This window comes from Gossypium hirsutum, chromosome A13 (genome assembly GCF_007990345.1).
Source record: "Gossypium hirsutum isolate 1008001.06 chromosome A13, Gossypium_hirsutum_v2.1, whole genome shotgun sequence".
Lineage (NCBI taxonomy): Eukaryota > Viridiplantae > Streptophyta > Magnoliopsida > Malvales > Malvaceae > Gossypium > Gossypium hirsutum.
In genome coordinates this window covers 14,269,169-14,285,908 of record NC_053436.1, presented here as the reverse complement: position 1 = coordinate 14,285,908, position 16,740 = coordinate 14,269,169, and the positions used below count along the sequence as shown (strand labels likewise).

Genomic DNA, 16,740 nt, shown 5'->3' with positions numbered 1-16,740 from the left:
TTTTTTTCCTGTTGGTAGGGTGGTTGTTGGTAGCCCGGAGGATGTTGTGGTCTTTGATTTCCTTGACCGCCCCACGAGAAATTGGGGTGGTTCCTCCAACCTGCATTATAAGTGTTACTATATGGATTGTTTTTTAAGGTCGAGGATTATTACCCATGTAGTTTAATTGCTCGTTATCCATGCTGTGGCCAAAAGGTTGGTATTCCAAATGGTTTGTTCCACCGATATTTGCTTCGCACTGCATTATTGGGTGAACCTGTGAAGAACTAAGAAAACCATCAATCTTTTTATTTAAGAGTTCTACCTAATTTGACAGCATGGTGACTGAATCGACATTATAAACACCGGCTGTTTTCATTGGCTTTATCCTCATGACTTGCCACTGATAGTTATTCAATGACATCTCCTCTATAAACTCATAGGCATCTTCCGGTGTTTTACTGTTGATGGTTCCGCCCACCGCTACGTCAACCATTTGTTGAGTCAAATGATTCAGACCATTGTGAAATGTTTGTACTTGGAGCCAAAGCGGTAACCCATAGTGAGGGCACTTTCTCAGAAGGTCCTTGTATCTCTCCCATGCATCGTAGAGTGTTTCTAAATTCATCTGCACAAAAGAAGAGATATCATTACGTAATTTAGCTGTTTTAGCCGGTGGAAAATATTTTAGTAAAAATTTTTCGGTTATTTGTTCCCAACTACTAATTGACTCTCGTGGTCACGAGTTCAACTACTGTTTAGCTTTTTTCCTCAATGAAAAGGGAAATAAAAGAAGACGTATGGCATCATCAGAAATGCCATTAATTTTAAATGTATCGCATAGTTCTAAGAAGTTGGCTAAATGAGCGCTGGGATCCTCATCCTGCAAACCATCAAACTGAACAAATTGTTGTATCATTTGAATAGTGTTAGGTTTTAATTCAAAAGTATTTGCAGCTACAGCAAGTCTAACTATGCTTGATTCAGTTCCTGTTAAAGAAGGTTTAGCATAATCATACATAGTATGTGGAGCAAGATTTTGATTAACCGCAATTGCAGGAGGTAGATGATTGCCTTGGTTTTCAGCTATCTCTTCGGTTGGGGGTTGAGTTTCGTCTTTTTTCTCATTCTCCGTGTATCTTAAGTTGCGCCTTATTTCTCTTTTGTTTCTACGAACTGTACGATCGATTTCTTCGTCAAAAGGTAATGGTCCCGACGGGTTTCTTCTAGTCATAAACTATAAAAACCTGGCAAGAGATAGAAAGAGTAGGTTAATAAATAATAATAATAATAATAATAAAATTAAACTGCAAGAAAAATAAATGGCTAAAGTAATAAAAATTGAGCGTTCCTAATATTTTAGTTCCCCGGAAACGGCGCCAAAAACTTGATCACATTTATTTCGTGATAGGTTTTAAATATTTATAATTACTCGTTCTTAAACTAACTATTATTGTGATGTAGGCAAGTCTACCTATTGAAAAGTAATATAGTTTTAACAAGACTAAAAATAAACAGGTTTTGTTTTAATTAACTAATTATCTAAACTAAGAATGGACAGAGAAAAGAATTAGGGAATTACTTTTGGGAAAAATCGATTGACTTAAGACAATACCTAAGGAAAAATCCACCTAGACTTTACTTGTTATTCTAGCTCCGAATCGGACGATTTATTCATTCAACTTGTTCCGTAGAGATCCCTAAGTTATGTTATTATCTCTATTCAAGACTAATAACGTCTAATCCCTAGATTGAATAAACCAGACTTTTCTCTAATTAGCACTCTAGGGTTGCATTAACTCGATCTATGGATCCCCGTATTAGGTTTCACCCTAATCCAGAAAAATCTTGTCACCCTATGTCTAGGCGCGCAATCAACTCCGTTTAATTATGACAAATGTACTCTTAGACAGGGCCTATTCCTCCTCTGAATAAGAGCATGTCTTGAATCAATACCCTAGGATATCAAAACAAGAATTAAGAACACATAATTAAGAACAAGTTAAATATTTATCATACGATTCAGAAAATAATAACAAGATTCGTCTTAAGTTTCATTCCCCTTAGGTATTTAAGGGTTTTAGTTTATAACTAAATAAGAAAACATCTCAGAAGAATAAAGAATACAAAACATAAAGAAAACCCAAAACTCCCGAAGGGAAGTTGAGGAGAGAACTTCAGTCTTGATGATGAATCCGGCTTCTAAGATGGATCAATCGGATTCCTTGGAGTAATTCCTTACTCCATATTCTCCGACTCCCTTTTTTTCCTCCTCTAGGGTGTATTTATAGGCTTTGGGATGCCTAGAAGCCCTCAAAATTAGCCCTTTCTGAATTGGACTCAACTTGGGCTCGACAGGGACACGCCCGTGGCACACGCCCGTGTTCGATTACTTCAGGTCGTGCTCGAGCCTGCCAAATTGACACGGCCTTATGGTCTGCCCGTGTGAGGAGGTCCAGTTGATTTCGTACTTTGGCCCATTTTCTCCATTTTTGGCCCGTTTCTCGTTCCTTTCGCTCTCCTATGCTCTCCTAAGTATAAAACATGAAATTAAAGCATTAGGAGCATCGAATTCACCAATTCTAATGAGAAATCATCCATAAAATGCATTAAACATAGGGTAAAAATATGTATAATTTACGGTTTATCACTGAACTGTATGTATAACTGATATTCATGTATTAGCATGTCATATACTGTATGTTGCATTGCATTGGGCTGGGATATTGATATTTGGAGGAAGTTTACTGAAAGGCTCTTAGGCCTATTATCTGGCAGCTTAGCTACAATTTACTGATTGTGTGCCGCATTCGGTACTATTTGGAGAGTAGGGATGGGTTTAGGCCCAGACTGCATTTGACTGATAAGATGTTGTTTGACTGTATGCATACCTTCTGTGGGGAATACACACTGAGTTTACGTAAACTCACCCCTTTCTATTTTATCTATATAGATAATCCCCAGACTTAGATGGATCGGTGCGACGGAGGACTCAACGGTGACCACATAACTATTGAACCGATTTAACACCATATAAGATTTTTAATTCCTATTATTTTTGGAGAAATTTTTGTTGTAATTTGGACTTTTGGACTGTTTACTTTTATTTTGGGATTTATAACTGTTTCATGAATTTCTAAACACAACATTTTTCCTAAACGCTAGTGGTTTTCTTAAATATCATGGTTTTAAAAGCTTCCACTATAGAATATATTTTTAAATGAATCAAATTAACGAGAAAATAATTTTAAGATTGACGAAAGATAAATAAAAGCTAATAAAAGGAAACGACTTTAACTTGATAAATTCGATTTCAAATTCCATTCCGTGTGACATTGCTGGATTCAGCCATAACGTCTAGGTCGGGTTTGGGGTGTTACAAAGGAAAACAAATTTAACGACTTTAACATGTACATCTTCAATAATACCCCTAAGGTACCTAATTGATCTATTAATTAATTGAATATTCATCCTAGTGGGTTTTGGTTCCCCGAGACCAAGTTGTTTTAACATTTTATAAGGCATAACATTTATACTAGCCCCTAAATCAACCAAAGCTTTTTCAACATTTAAACTGCCAATAAGACAAAGAATAGTAAAACTCTTTGGATCTTTAAGCTTAGTGGGTAGTTTGTATTGGAGAATGGTTGAGCAATCCTCATTGAGCTCTACAGTTGACAAGTCATCTAACTTTCTTTTATTTGTTAACTTACTTTAAAAATTTTGCATATTTAGGCATCTGCGAAAGAGTTTCAACAAAAGGTAAGTTAATATGCAATTTTTTTAAAAGCTCAAGAATTTTACCATATTATTCTTTTATGTAGTCTTGCTTTAATGCTACCGGATATGGAATTCATGGTTTGTATTCTCTAACCACCGGCTTATGCTCTTTCTTGCTTTCTTCAATCCCATCATTTTTCTCAACAGCTTCTAAATTTACTTTTTTTCAAGCTTGGCTAACCCTTCCACGCTTCGAACAGTGATTGCATGGACTTACCCTTTTGGGTTAATTTCAATGTTTCTAGGTAAACTACCTTTTTTGCTCTCCAAAACTGGTTTAGCAAGCTGTCCTATCTGATTTTCAAGCCCTTTAATCGATGTTTGCTGATTTTTCAGAGCTGTCTCAGTGTTTTGAGATCAAGTTTCAGACACTGAAATAAATTTAGCTAACATCTCCTCAAGGTTTGATTTCTTTTCTTGCTGATAAGATTGCTAAAAACCCAGAGAGGGTTGTGACATTTGATTACCTCGATCACTCCAAGAAAATTTTGGACAATTCTTCTATCCTAGATTATAGTTATTGCTATAGGGGTTATTTTGATGTCTAGAATTGTTACCCACAAAGTTGACTTGCTCATGCTCCATGTTAGAACCAAAAGGTAAACATTTTGGATTGATCATCCCTGCTCTAGTTGCATCACATTGCATTACTGAATTCATCATGTTATTGCAACTCAAACCATCAATCTCTTTACTCAGTGCTTCCACCTGACTTCTCAACATAGCAACTACATCTATATTAAAAATATCAGCTAATTTAATCAATTTTGTTCTCATGACTTGCCATTGATAGTTATCCAGTGTCATCTCCACTCTAGTCGGTCTAACGATACTCAATTCAGCCCTAATTAGAGTAGGCATAGCATAATCAAACATAGTACGAAGAGCAAAAGGTACAGAAGGCTACTGATTATTTTGATTATCATTCATCTCCGCAATAATATCATTTTCCTCTTGATCATCTATTAAAATCTGTTGACCTTGCTTTGTTTCTCTAACCTTTCTACGTTTTCTATGTGTAACAGCCCGATTTTGGGTCTAATCGGAACAGTGGTTTTGTGACCAAAAATTCGACGTAGAAAAATTTATTTTTATTATATTTTTATGGTCTATAGTTTTATGGAATGATGTTTTGAAAATTTCGTTCAAAAATTTTGACGTTTGGGCACTCAATTTGGTCAAAAGGACTAAATTGCAAAAAGTGCAAAACTTGAGTTCTATAAGCTAGAGGTGTCTAATTGTTATGAAATTTTAAATTGGAGGTCCTTAAATGGTAATTAGACCGTTAGTTAAGTTGGTGGACAAAAATGGACATGGTTAGGTATGTTTCTAAAGTCTTTCATTAAGGACATTTTAGTAATTTGGTAATTAAATAAATAAAAAGCCATTTTCTGTCCATCTTCTTCCCATGGCCGAAATTCACAAGGGGAAACCATGGCTAGGGTTTCTCAAGCTTCCAAGATCGTTTATAAGTCCGTTCTAGCCCCATTTTTAATGATTTTTATGTTTTTGAAATCATTGTAAAATGATCTATCTCTTTCTACCACTAATTTAAGACATAATCAAATTCTAAAATTTTACCCATGATGTATATTTGTGTATTTTGATGTTTAATAGTAGAAAATGCATGTTAGTTGTTTGATAAACGACTTTTGCTAAGTGATTTTTTATGAGAATGCCTAAAAAAGACTTATTGCTAAAAAGTTGTAAAATAGGTGTTAAAATGTGAATAAAAGAAAATTTTGGCTGGCATAAGCATGTATAAGGTTAGGCTAGGCATGGGTATTGAAGAAATTGAGTACATTTCATTTTATGAGCCTAGGGACTAAAATGTAAAAATGTGAAACTTTGGGGCAAAAATGTAATTTTTGCCATAATGTGATTTTGGGCTGATTTGAATATTATAATGATTAAATAAGTTAAACGTGATAATATAGATCAAGAACAATGAGGTTTGGAAATAGAACGAGAGAAAAATAGGTATTTAACTGTTAGGCCCTTTTTGCCATTTTTATGCTGAGGTAAGTTCGTATGTTTAATAAGCGTTAAATTATATATGTATAAATGCTTAATTGATATAATTTTGGTAAATGTTATATTATTGAAATGAAATGTGAATGCTATTGAGTACGATACTACGGAAATGATCGACAGAGATTCAATACAGAGAAAGTCCTGATTGAACCTTAGGAAAGATAAGATACAAATGTCATGTCATTAGTCTTACTAAGATTACGTGTAAGACCATATCTGGGATATGGCATCGATTCAAAACTTTGAGTAAGACCATAGCTGGGCTATTGGCATCGATAGGAGATTTCATGTAAGACCATATCTGGGATATGGCTTGGTATGGTACTGTGTGTACGAGATTCTCGAGTATCCTTTAGTATTCCAAGTCGTTCAACTGGCAATTCAATGGGTATGTCAAAAAAAAATGAGAAAGAGTATGTTAGTATTACGAATTGGTACAGGTATGTAAGTAAAGTCTATATGCATTGACTTCATGAAATTGTGAGTTCATGATTTCCATGAGAATGGTTTTTGTGAAAACCTTGTGATTATTGGTCTATACTTGTGATGCAAAAAATTTATGGTAAATTTTGTTGAAGATCATGTGATTGGCTTTCAAGCCAAATTGAGTTATTATATAACATATTTATTTCACACAAATTGTGATTTATCGGATATGAGAATAAAGAAAGATTGCCATAATTGCCTATTAAAATGGTTATGAAAGTACTGGAAAATAAAAGTTTAAGTAATTGAAATATATTAAGATATATGCTTGGAAATATGAGTACACATAATCAATGTGCATGTTCACTATGAGGTTTGAAATGATTTGTTAATTGTTGTAATATGTTACAAATGAGATATTACGATTGTTAGGCTAATGTCAAAATATGTTAAATTATGCTTATAAGTTGATAGAGTAAACATAATGACTGAATAAAGTTATAACAGTAAGATTCACAGTAATTTTGTATTATCTTGTGTTTAATTTGTTGGACTGGATAAAAATTTGGTAAGAGTTGCTTATTATCTTCGTACGGACTTACTAAGCTATATAGCTTACCCCCCTTCCTTTCCCATGTTTTATAGTGCCATCAAGCTAGCTCGAGTTGGAGATCGCTGGAGATCCTATCACACTATCAAGCTATCATTTTAAGTGTTGATGAATTCAAGTATTTTGAGTTATGGCATGTATAGGGACTTGGTCATTTCGATATATGCATCATATGATTTTAGCCAATGTAATGGCTTGTAATCGTCAAAGGCTTGTTTTGCTATATGGCCATGTAAGTTGGCTTATAGTGGTAACATGATTGTAAGGCTAAGTATATTTATATATGTGTCAATGTCTATCGTGTAATGCTCATGGTATGCTTGGTGAACGTGAAATATTTGGAAATGTGATTTATGACATGATTATGTAATGTTTGGAATTGTGACCTATTGATGAGATGAAGAAGTTGAGTATAATTTGGTAACTAGATAGTAATTGGATGAAGCCTAATGAATGTGAGATCTGTATGTTTGATTTAGGGCTTAATAAATGTAGTGAATATGTTAGATAAAGATATAAATTTGATATGTTTTAACCATGAATGTTGATGTTTTGGTTCCCAAAGTATGTATTGTTTTGTGCCTTTGAATTGGGGCAAGTGTATGTGTGATTAAGGGTGGCAAATGGCTTCGTAAATAGCCTCATTATTTTCCACACAAATAGACACATGAGCGTGTTTAGGCCGTGTGTGACACACGGCTTACCCAATGGGCGTGTGTTCCGGTCGTGTGTCCCCTGCACCTTAATTGTTGCAAAATAGAATGCTTAGTATCGAGCACACGGGCAGAGACATGGGCATGTGTCTCAGCCATGTGGATGACACGACCCTAGGCATGGGTGTGTGCCCTAGGCGTGTAAAGTCTACACCCATTTTATGAAAAATTATGAAAATTAAATCGACCACACGGCCTAAGCACACGGGTGTATGCATTGGCCGTATGACTTCAATTTGTTCTTGGGTGACAAACATAGAGTTACACAGGTTAGGGACACGAGCGTGTATGACCACACGGCTTGCCCACACGGGCATGTCCCAAAGCCACACGGGCGTGTGACCCCTGTTTAGTGAAAAAATTTCTAAGTGTTGTAAAATTTTCTAAATTTCTCAGTTTAGTCCCAAACCACTTCCAATGTATGTTTTGGGTCTCGTAGGCTCATTTTAGGGGCGATATGAGTATATATTAAAAGTTTTAAATTTGGATGGAAATTTACGTTTTGGTTTTGTATGATTTCTTGTGTCTAAGTCCAGTAATGCCTCGTACCCTATCCCGGTATTGGATACGGGTAAAAGGTGTTACACTGTGAGCAATCTTTTCAATTTCATTGTCAAAAATTAACAATTTCAACGGGTTGCCTCTAGTCATAAACCAAAAGAACCTATAAGAACCAAACAAATGAAAAATTAAAATGTACCAATTAATTTAAAAATAAAAAAATAAAAATAAAGTTTTCCTAATATTTTCGTCCCTGGCAACAACGCCAAAAACTTGATGTCCACAAAACTAACTAAAAATCAAACTAAGGCAACTGCACCTATCAATAAATAGTACAGCTATGGTAAGCAAAGATATCATTTCCTTGAATATTAAAAGTACTAGCATGAGGTTAAAATATGTTACTTTTAGTACTTATCAAGATCGGGTACTTGTTTGGATTGTGGATCGATTGAGCACAGAGTTAAGAACTATCCTCACTAGGTTAATCAAATGCAAGCTCCAGTACATAATAGGGTACAAAATCAGAGGGTTGGGCCAATACCTTAGAGGGGCTGTGGTCTCAATAGGAATGGTAATGATGGGCAAGGTTAGAGAGCACTGGTTCAGGCTATGAACAGAACAGAGGCTAGGCAACTTGCTCTAGTTTATGTTGCTAAACACTGAAATGATAGAGATGCATTCGATTTCATAGCAGAACCTTCACTATCAATTCCTTACCTTACTTTACTTTAATTAAAATTGTATCTACACACTCCTATGTTGCATGTAATGTTTTTGAAAAATTGGGAATTGGGGTAGAAAATACTGCTAGTACTGTTACTGTAGTTAGCCCTTTAAGATAATCGATGGTAGTGGATAAGGTTTATAAGAGGTGTCAATTGGAAGTCCAAGGAGTGATATTTCCAGTAGATTTGATGGAGCTGTATTTCGATGAGTTTGACTTGATATTGGGTATGGAGTGGTTGGTTGAGCATCAAGTTAAATTGGACTATGCTATTAAGAGGGTAACACTAAAGACTTTTGATGGTAAAGAGATTGCCATGGTTGTGCAGCATTGAGATTATCTATCTAATGTGATTTCTGTTATGGTATCAAAGAAATTGGTCCAAAAAGGGTGTGAGACATTTCTAGTCTAAGTCCAAGATGCAAGCGTTATTGGTCTAGCTGTAGTGAATATAAGAACTGTTAAGGATTTTCAAGACATTTTTCCCGAGGTTACTGCCCTAGATACCTCCAGATTGTGACGTTAAGTTCAGAATCTAGTTGTTGCCTGGTGTTTCGAGAATGTATACAATGAAATTATGAGAAAATTAAAAAGTGAGTGCATTAAATGTAGTTTTAAGGAATCAATTACATATTTGGAGAATAAAAAGTTAGCAAGTATAAGCATAAACATGAGATGGTGGGAAAAAGAGTAATGTAACGCCCCAAAATTCTTATTTCTGCTGTAGTGAATGGATCAGTGTTCTGGGAGTGTGTGAGAGGTCTTGAGTACAAGCCTTACCTTAGGAAAAATTTTGAATTTTTCTAAGTGAAGTCTCACTCTTGTTCAGTAGGTTTTTATTTAATTATTTGTAGAAACATATCAGAATGGGCTTGCTAGTCTGATGGTTAAGTTGAGTGTTAGGTTGTTAGAGGTCCTATGTTTGAATCCCTGCGTGAGCAAAGGAGTTTATTTTTGCTCTGTTGACGTGCAGAGCTTCGGTTGAATGAAAAGTCTGAGTAGTGGTTGTTAGTCGGAGTAGTAGAGAGATTTGAGGATATGTGGAGTTATGGGAATTATCTCCATTAAATTTCTTTTTTCCAAAAATTTCGGGTTTTTCCCAAAAATCTGTGACGTGGTTCTCTACTACTCTACCGAAATTCCCTTGCAACTTTCCCTCTTTCTTTTTCCTTTTCGTTTTTTGAATTCATCTTTTTTATTAACAACGCAATTTACACTTGTGCGGGTTCGGTAAGTTTTATTTTGTTGTTCTTTATAGTTGTTGTGTATTAAGCGATTAAGGATCTGATTACTACTGCAATTGGTGGTGTAGGCGAAGGTTTCGAGCAGTAAGATTCATTTTTTGGGTTTAATAAGTGTTAACGAAGGTTCCTCGTCGGTGGTAAGTCAGGTTTCAGTTGGTTCATTTTTGTCGAAATCCGTTAATCAATTACTGAATCGAGATTGGGTACTCTGGTTGTAGGTTTTGGGGGTCTCGGGATTGCGTTGGCTACAAAAACGTACCAGGTGTGTACCTAGAAACGTAAAAAATAGGGTCTCAACGAAAGCCAAAAACCTTACTATTGACTCCACACAGGCGTGTGATCAACGAGGCCAGGCCATGCACGCAAGACACAACCGTGTGATAGCCAAGTAGGCCGTGTGTGACACACGGGCTAGACTAATTTGGGTCGTGTGGGCCACGTGGGCGTATGGGTCCACACAGGTAGTCTACATGGGCGCGTGGGATTCTGGGCCAGGCCGTGTAATCCACACGGCCAAGGCCAAATTGGGCCGTATGGGCCACACAGGCGTGTGGGCCCACACGGGCAAAACCACATGGGTGTGTGAGCCCATTTAATTGAACTGTGTTCTAAGGTTTCACGGGTCGCCGAAGTCGACTGTGAACCTATTATAGGGTCGATAAGCACTACTTAGACCCTTAAATGCGTGAATTGTATGTAACATGTATGTACTGAGCATGATGATTAATTGATTGAATACTGAACTGTATGTATAATTGATATTCATGTATTAGCATGTCATATACTGTATGTTCCATTACATTGGGTTAGGATGTCGATATTTGGAAGAAGTGTATGGAAAGGCTCTTAAGCCTGTTTTCTGGCAGCTCAGTTGCAATTTACTGATTGTGTGCCGCATTCTGTACTACATGGAGTGTAAGGATGGACGAATATGGTGTGTAGAGGTTGGTGGGTAGGACTCTGCTTACTGATTAATGTATATCTGATATTGTTACTGTGATGGGCTTAGGCCCTAATGCATATACGATATTGAAACTGAAATGGGCTAAGGCCCGAACTACTACTGAAACTGAAATGGGCTTAGGCCCAAACTACATTTGACTGATAACTGTTGTTTGATTGTATGCATGTTTCCTGTGGGGATTACACACTGAGTTTACGTAAACTCACCCCTTTCTGTTTTGTCTATACAGGTAATCCTCAGACTTAGATGAATCGGTGCGGCGGAGGACTCGGCAGTGACCACATGATTATTGAACTTTTTTAATTTCAGTTATGGTATTTATTTCCTAATTATTTTTTAGGTTATTTTTTATGTAAATTAGACTTTTGGGAATATTGCTTTTACTTTGGATTTTCACTATTTTCATGAATTTTTAAACTGCAAACTCAACACAAACTCGGTTTATATAGAAATAACATTTTTCCTAAACGCAAGCGGTTTTTCTTCAAATTTCACAGTTTTAAAAGCTTCCACTGCAAAATAAGTTTAAAACGAGTTAAATTAATGAGAAAATGATTTTGAAGTTGAAGAGAGATAAATAGAAGATAATAAACGAAAACGGTTTTGGCCTGGTAATTCGATTTCAAAATTCCATTCCATGTGACGTCGCCAGACTCAGCCATAACGTCTAGGCCGAGTTTGGGGTGTTACAAGTGAATTGGAAGTGAAAACAAGTAAAGATTAAATTTTAATTTGAACAAATAAAGAAATTATGAGTTAATTATAATCATTTGGTGTTAAGATGAAAAAAATATGTATTAGCATTAAGGAAGTCATAATTGGACCAAATTAAATAAAGTGAAGAGAATAACGACTAAATTTTAATTTCTCTTTTTCTAGGAAAGAGCATAAATGAAAATATTTGCATGACCAATTAGTAATTATGGAAATAACTACGAAATATGGAAAATTCATTATGTTAAGTAACGTGTATGAAAATAAAGAAAGGTAATACCTGACAAAGGGATTAGGTGCAATTTTTCCAAAAAAGGGGTATTTTGATTATTTCACATGGATTTCTATTTGGGATATAATAATGATGAGAAATTAATTTTTTTAGGACTAATTGTGGCCATTAGATGAGAATAAAACCAAGTAATAATTGTGGACCATACATTTAGTTTTAGGATTTTGACTCTGACTAGTGTTTATAAAATAATAAAATGTGAAAAATAGTGGGAAAAAACCCATATCCTTCTTCGACTAAGTATTTTCCTCCTTTGGGTAAGGAGAGAAAAAATGTATCTCTTCATTTTCTTGGTTTCTTCTTCAATCTAACTCAAAGTCCCAACCCTAAACCTTGATTTCTCACTAAAATCTTATAGAAAACCAAATTCCAAGTTTTATTTGTAATCACCTTCATCGTCAAGGTCAAGGGTTTCATAGGTTAGAGAGAGAAATCTTTAACCAAGGTAGGTTTGTGTATTTTCATCATCTCCAATGAAAAGGACGTACACAGAATAGGATCGCAAGTTTGTCGACGTCACGGATTTGGCCTAGGGCTTTAGACGAATGAGGAAACTTAGATTTTGATTAAAACTTGAAAACGGTACAATCCAAGTTAGATCAAATCAAATAAAATCATAGCAAGTAAAACAAATTGAATAAGTTAAAAAAAACAAGTAAATCAAATTGAAAAATTAGGCTTCTTGAGAGTCCAAGTCAGTTTGAAAGAAAAAACTTGTCCATGATGAATTTGGAACAATTCAAGGCTACCAATTAAGACAAAACAACAGATTAGAATAGATTTAATAAAATAACTACTAAAATTGAATGAAATCAAAAGAAAAGATCAAAAAAAGATCTGGTCAGCCAAAAAAATGGAGAACTTAACATTTGAAGTGATTTGGGTCATTCTAGATTAAGAAGAAGTTGTCGAATTGAGATATAAACAAGAGAAACAAAATATTTTAGTAATTGAACAAAATTAAAAAAAAAGAAACCTAAATTGAAAGAAAGGAAGGATTAGCTGGAAAAGAGTCCAAGAATGATCAAAATAGGGTTTCTTGAGTGAGAAGAAGTCATTTTTGAACTTCAAAGTAGCCCTCAGCCAGATTTGAAAACAAGATATTTTAAATTGAAGAATTAAGCAGAATAAAAACTATTTTGTAATAAAAAGATTCAAAACAGTAAGAAAATAAAAGAACTCTTTTTTTGAGTGATTCTTGATGTACTAAGGTGGGAGAACGTCTTTTCTTGAAGAAATATGACCTGGAATTAAATAAATTAAAGATTAGAAACAATTAGACAAGAATAGAATAGAAAAAAAAAGAAAAGAATAAATTAAGATGGAAGAAGATAGAGATAGAATGTAAAAGTCCTAAGGAGCCTTGGAAACAAGATGAATCCACAACCCACTTCAAACGGCTCTAATTTACCCTCCAAGAAAGAATCTTCGGCAAGAAAAAACTTAAAGATGATTCCGACAATCTGAACAAATAGTTAAAACTCTTCTAAAAGAAAATTCAAAAGAAATTATTTAAAAGAAAACTCAAAATGAATTTTATTAACTCAAAGTGAATAATGAATGAATGGTTAGAGGGCACACCCTATTTATAGTCTGCCAACCCCTACCTAATCTCTTAAATTAAAGGAATGTGAAAATATTCCAACAAAGCATGACAACTCATTAACTAACAAACTAACATGAAAAGATATCTAAATGTGAAAATATGATAGGAAATTTGTCCAATGGTTTAAATGGGCTCTTTGGGCCGAATTTTTACATGTTGATCCACTTATTAAAATGTTTACAAATTGGGCCACTTTGACAATTTGGCTTGATATTAAATTTAGTCATTCTCGAAACTTTATTTTAAGCTTATGGACATCCCAACTGGTTAGTTTTTAAGAACTCGGAATTGTGATCCGTTTGCTCCCAAAATTGGCTCAATTAATCTCGTATATGTAATCCATCGCGTATTGGTTTCAACATTCAATTTCTTGGACCAAGAATTCCAAAATTAGCAATCTTAATTTTCTTGATTCTTGAAATCTCCCAAAGCCGCATAATTGGATCAAGATTTGGTTCCTTGATTTTCTTGAAAATAAGAAAGTGAATCTTGATTTTGTTTTTCCTTTGTATGTGCATCTAGGGCCTTTGTAACAAAGTCTTGGATGATCCTTGTAACGGCTCGATTTTTAATAGTATAAAAAATGCTATTTTAGAACCACATTTTTGTAAACTGATTTTGTAAAATTTTAATATAAATATTTATGGAGATAATATAAAAATATATTAAAATCTGGTTCAGTAATTTTTCTAAATTAATAACTAATTAAGGCTCAGTGTAACACCCCAAACCCAGCCTAGACGTTATGGCCGAATCTGGGGATATTACGAAGTAAGGTCATGAAATTCGCTTATCATGTTAAAAACCTCGAGAATATTTTTACCAACAAGACCAAATTTTAGAAAAACATATTGTTATAATCTTTAATGACATCATCAAGTGCTTGTTCCTTTAAGTAAAAACAAAAATTTGCAGTGGAAGTTATATTTGAAAACCGAGCTTGTATTTTGAAAAACATTTATTTGCGTAAAACCGTGGTTTTATAAAACATCGCAATATATAAATAAAAAAATGCATCCAAAACCAAAAATTATGAACAAATTAGTCTAGAGAGTCCTAAAATTAAAAAACTCTCAAAGAAAATCTAGAAAATTAATTAAATCACTAACTAAAAACAGTTCCATACTAATGTCACCACTAAGCCTCCGTCGCACCGACCCACCTATGCCCGAGGATTACCTAAACAGATCAAACAAACGGATGTGATTTTTCAAACTCAGTGTGCAACTCAATGGAAACATAAATCCATAAAAATATAGATTTCTCACATACAGAACAGATACGGACATAGTCCTTAACAGAATCGGATTATATCAGAGTCATGCAGATATGCAAAGTCCTGCCCCTATCCTCTACACATCAGCTCCAACCATCCCAACACACCATGTGGGGTAAAAAAACACCCACCCATCCGTACACACCACATAGTGTCTATACGACATATATCAAAATAATTTGCAACCAAGCTGCCAGTATATCGGTGACATGTCGCCTCACAAAATAGTTCCTCCACATATACAATTCTCACCCCACATACAGATATAGTTAATAGATAAACAGATATATCATAATTAACATGTACCAAATACTTAAATACAACTATTACATATATTTATACAAAACAATCAGATCATACATATTGTATTTTGTAGTACTCAAACGAGTCTATCAGAATAAAAGATTTCATGCATTAAGGTTTGTTTTGCCCTTATCGATCCTACAGAATACCCATAATAGATCGGCACGAGGTATGCGACCCTAGGGAAAATTTTAACATTTGGGGCCCACATGACCGTGTGGCCCACACGCCCAAATTGGCATAGGCCGTTTAACCCACATAGCCACACACACTCTCGTCACACAGTTGTGCCTACCACACGGCTGGGCACATGCCCGTGTGGCGTTGACATGCCACTTTTTCGGCTTTCAGTAAACTTCATTTTCTCGCATTTTCGTTACACACATGGTTCATTTTTATGCTATAGCAAACCTGAGACCTCTAAACCCTAAAAATAGTATACCAAACACCATTTTAGCAATTAATTTACGAATTCATCAATACTAAACTGAGCAATGCACTCACTTACTGCCAACAAACCCGTTCACACGCACTGATTAGACCGTTGGAGTGAAAACTGCTGCTTCACTGTCTTTTCCTATGCAATAGATTCATAGAACATTAACTTCCCTAACTTCACATTGTTATGCTAATTTAAGTGGAAAGAAAAGAAAAAGAACCAAACTAACGGGCTTACACTTACCCAAATGAACAAGAAATAAATGAATTAACGAACCTTAATGATTAGAACAATTGATTCAGAATAGAGAGGAACGAAAAAGTAAAAAGAACACACAGAGGAATGGAGGGGAAAGGAGAAATTGATGTCAAAAAAGTTTGAGAACAGCAAGAGAAAAATAAAAATTCAAGAATATCCTAACCCCCCACTAACCCACACCTTGATCCTCATCCAACAACCCTAGAGTTTCAGTTCCTCTGAACCTCTATTAGACAACAGAAACAAAAATTATCATCTACGTTCTCACGGGGATTTGAACACAAGACCTTAGGGCAAGCTAACACCTTACCACTCAAACCAGCAGGCTCATTCTAACATGAGGTTACCAAAAATATAACATAAGTCCACCTAAAAGGGAAAAGGCTAGGTTAAAAAATAATATATTTTCCAAAAGTGGGACTTGAACCCAAGACCTCAAGCACACAATTAGAACACTTAACCACTGAATAAAATACTCATTTATGTCAAAATTCACAAAAAAAAAGTAATCCAAGGCTTTACACTCAGGGACTAAATTGTAAAATTTCAATCGCTATAGATTTTTAATTGACAAAAGGCTTGGGGTTTAAAATAGTAATTAGCCAAAGGTTTTAGATGGTAAGTAAACCATTTTTAAATAAGAATTGGTGGATTTTTATGAAAATTCCATTAAGTTATAAATAAGTAAATTATCTTAATTAACCTTTATTAAGTTAAGTTAAACTAAATTAATTAAGTTAATCTAAAGTATAAATAGAAAGTAAGTGGGAAAATATCGAAAAACATTGTCATCATCTTCTTCCCGTAGTCTCTTTTGGTTGAAGAAAATATAAAATTTTAGTTTGACATTCATCCATTATTTGAAAAACAAATT

General features: G+C 34.7%; 1 non-coding gene across 1 annotated transcript; it reads left to right on the top strand.

The window, feature by feature from the left end:
• Positions 1-533: 533 nt before the first annotated feature.
• Positions 534-640, top strand: LOC121213349 (small nucleolar RNA R71). The gene has a single exon (XR_005908732.1). It is a non-coding gene; the product is annotated as a small nucleolar RNA R71 (small nucleolar RNA).
• The last annotated feature ends 16,100 nt before the right edge of the window (positions 641-16,740 follow it).